The sequence below is a fragment of the Petaurus breviceps genome, unplaced genomic scaffold (genome assembly GCF_028583685.1).
Source record: "Petaurus breviceps papuanus isolate PSGF00001 unplaced genomic scaffold, PetGlider_PUasm1.0 41, whole genome shotgun sequence".
Classification (NCBI taxonomy): Eukaryota; Metazoa; Chordata; class Mammalia; order Diprotodontia; family Petauridae; genus Petaurus; species Petaurus breviceps.
Window position 1 is genome coordinate 6,695,905 of NW_027186320.1, and position 3,333 is coordinate 6,699,237.

The window sequence follows — 3,333 nt, forward strand, 5'->3', positions numbered from 1 at the left end:
TTTCCTAGTAGGATGGAATTTCAACAATACCAACAATTCTCACTTTGGAAGAAAAAGGGAAAGAAAATCTTTTCAGATTACTGGAAGTTATAATTTACAAGGTATGGGGCAGCTACATGGTGCAGTGAATAGATCACCAGGCCTGAAGTCAGGAAGATTTGAATTCAGACACTGAGTTCAGACCTGAAGTATCAGACATTTACTAGCTGTGAGACCCTTGGCAATATCTTTACCCTGTTTGCCTCAGTTCCCTGACTTAAAATATTAACTGGAAAAAAATTAACTGGAGAAGCAAATTGAAAGCCACTCTAGTATCTTTACCAAGAAAACTGCAAATAAGCTTATGAAAAATCGAACATGACTAAAATAACTCAACAACAACAACAATTCTTAACTGTGGTACTCCTATTTTATTTCTATTCTAAATTTAAGGTTTAATAACAGGGGTATTGTTAGAAAACTATCATTCTCTCTCTTTACCTGTTAAATAGTATATTATAGTCTTCAAGTGTCTACTCTTTTGGTTTTCTTCTTTTCCTATCAACTGGGAGGGAAGCCAGAGACTTCTTAGCTATTCTTTTGTACTTTTGTTCCTTCTTCCAGATGGACCATAGATGAGGTACTACCTATTTTTTGGGGGGAAATTTAAAAGGATTTTTCTCTTATTGTCTTTGAGTTGTCTACAATTATTATCCTTCTAAAGTCATGGTGTTCCATTATTCAGGGAGAGATACAGAATCACAGGGAGAAAATTAATTTAAAAATATAGTATTTGGGGCCAAGGAATGGAAAATGGCACATAAAAACACTGGACAAATTCCTAATCACTCTCATCCTCCTTTCCCAACTAACTCAACCTTGTGCCTCACTTATTGTTTATCTATTATACATAGTTCATGTACATTTTCTTAGATATTTCATTCATCTCACAGAAGAGAACTTGTGAGACACTCAAACATTTAGTCTCAATGTTTTTTGTGTGTTTTATTTTAGTTATAGGGAAAACATGAATATGAATGTGTATAAGTTCTTCCAATTCACTGATCAATGACCAAAGAACTCACATTAAGAGATGTATATTAATTAAATTAATGTTTGTAGATGGTATAAGAACTGGGTTATTTTTAACTAACTCTTCTATCCACCTGTTTGCCTACTCAATCAACCACCCTTAAGGATAAAGTAGAAGTAGGGAATAGAATAAAAGTTATTTTATATTTCATTCTATTACATGAATCTCTATGGCCAGAAGAAACACCATCATCACCACATAGTCAACCCTTTAGTGAATGATTGCTTTGAGTGAGTTGGACTTAAGAATGAAGAACTAATCTTGCTAGGCAGAATTTTGCAGGGCTTATGTTCTGCTACTTTATCTTTTTATAAGAGAGAAGATGGTGCTCTGGAGAGATTGCTGAACTATGAGTGCTGAATTTAATGTCACAGGATCTACATTTAAATCCCAGATCTTCCATTTACTACCTGGGTGAACCTGGAAAACTCATATCACTTCTCTGGGTCTCAGTTTCCTTATATGTAAAATAAGTTTGTAAGAGTAGATTTCCTTAAGTACATTTCAGCTCTAGACCTATGACCTACAAAAATCATGGGTCACTTTCCATACTCATAAGTTTTTAAAGAACAATTTTATGAAGGGTGGAATAAAATTATGATTAGATGGAAAAGCAGAATAAAGTTCATACCTTTCATTTATCAACACACTATCGACTTTATTATAACTTATTTTTTCATAACAATATTTTTTTTCTTTTTCAACCTTTGAAAGTTCTTATGTCAGACATATTCTTGAACTGGTGGTTCATAGCCAATGGCCTTTCAACTTTTGTGCCTTTTTCATATCTTGAAGCTTTTACAGAGCCACCACCTTCACCATGCAGTTCCATTAGCTTTCACAGTTCAAATTTGGGCTTCTTGAGCATCTTGACTTTTCCAACAAATACATCGTGGAGAGGGTAAATGAACTTCCCTATGTATTTTCCAATACTGTCTGGAATCAGTTTATGGACAACTGTTTTCAAATCATTTGTCTGCACCACTTGGGTCATGATTTCCATTATTTTCTTACCAATTTGACAAACTCATTGGTGCTGGACATAAGAGGTCTTATGGATCTGGGTGTTGCACTTTTTGGTAAAACCAACACAAAAGAGGCAGAGCAAGTACCCATTGTTAGTTTTGACATAAAAATGGACCTCAGTCATGGTCTGTCACTTTTTGAACATGGGGCATATCTTGTCCCAGGTAAGGCCCATTCCGTGGAAATTATTCAAACAATTTTTCCCCTGAAAATTTTTAGTAGTTAACTTGAACTTATAAAAAGCAACCTCATCATTTTGCAGATCAGCATGACTCACTTCAAAAACTCTACCCTTGAGACTATCAGAGGCAATTTTCATTACTTGAGTCCTTGTAACTAGTGTTTTGCCAATATTGGAAATGTTGAACATAACTAGTGTTTTTACATCATATCAGTCCTTCAAAAATTGATCTACCACTTTCTTCTTGGGTCCTTTTTTGCAACCTTTGGTGAGGTTCTTATTCCTGCCCACTGTCATGATCCTTCTCTGAAAGCCAAAAGCTTGATTATAATTTCTGTAAAATAAAAGACATGTGCCCTCTTACAAGACAAATTTAATCTGACATCACATGCACATCATTATAAGATGCTTTTATTATGCTGATGATATTCATCCATTGTAATTTTGATTCATATTATTATGTAATCCTCAACATTATCACTGAATGAAATATCAAATGTTTAGAATGCATCTTCTTGCAAAAAGTCCTTTAACCATTATGTGGTTGTGTTTGTGTGAAAACTACATATCATATTGTGTTTATATGATTTACATGTTATAAGCATATATGTTTATGTGAAATAATTCAAGCTAGTATAAATAAGGAGAAGGCAAAAACTATGGTGAGTTTTAGTACATCATTAAAGTATTTTATTTCATCAGCTTGAAAGTATTCTCATTTTATCCTGCAAAAACTATGAGTACTTCAGTCATAATAATTAGCAATAACAATGTTATAAGTTTATAGATAAAAGGATTGTAAATTGAAAAAGGGGGAAGAAAATTATGTATACACACCACAGTAGACACCATAATAAACACATGATATAAGAAAAAGAACAGAAGTAGAGATATCACAAATTCATGGATGATAAAATTCAAGAAAAGAGTCAACAGTAAAATGGAATGGCCTCAACTCTCTATACCCAAATTCAGAAAGCACAAGTAACATATATGTGAATTAAGCATTTCTAATTCAAGGAAGCAATTCTAATCACAATATTATATTTTGTCA

General features: G+C 33.2%; 1 pseudogene; it reads right to left on the reverse strand.

Moving 5' to 3' along the window:
• Positions 1 to 1,794: 1,794 nt before the first annotated feature.
• Positions 1,795 to 2,576, reverse strand: LOC138171054 (small ribosomal subunit protein eS1-like; annotated as a pseudogene).
• Positions 2,577 to 3,333: the final 757 nt, after the last annotated feature.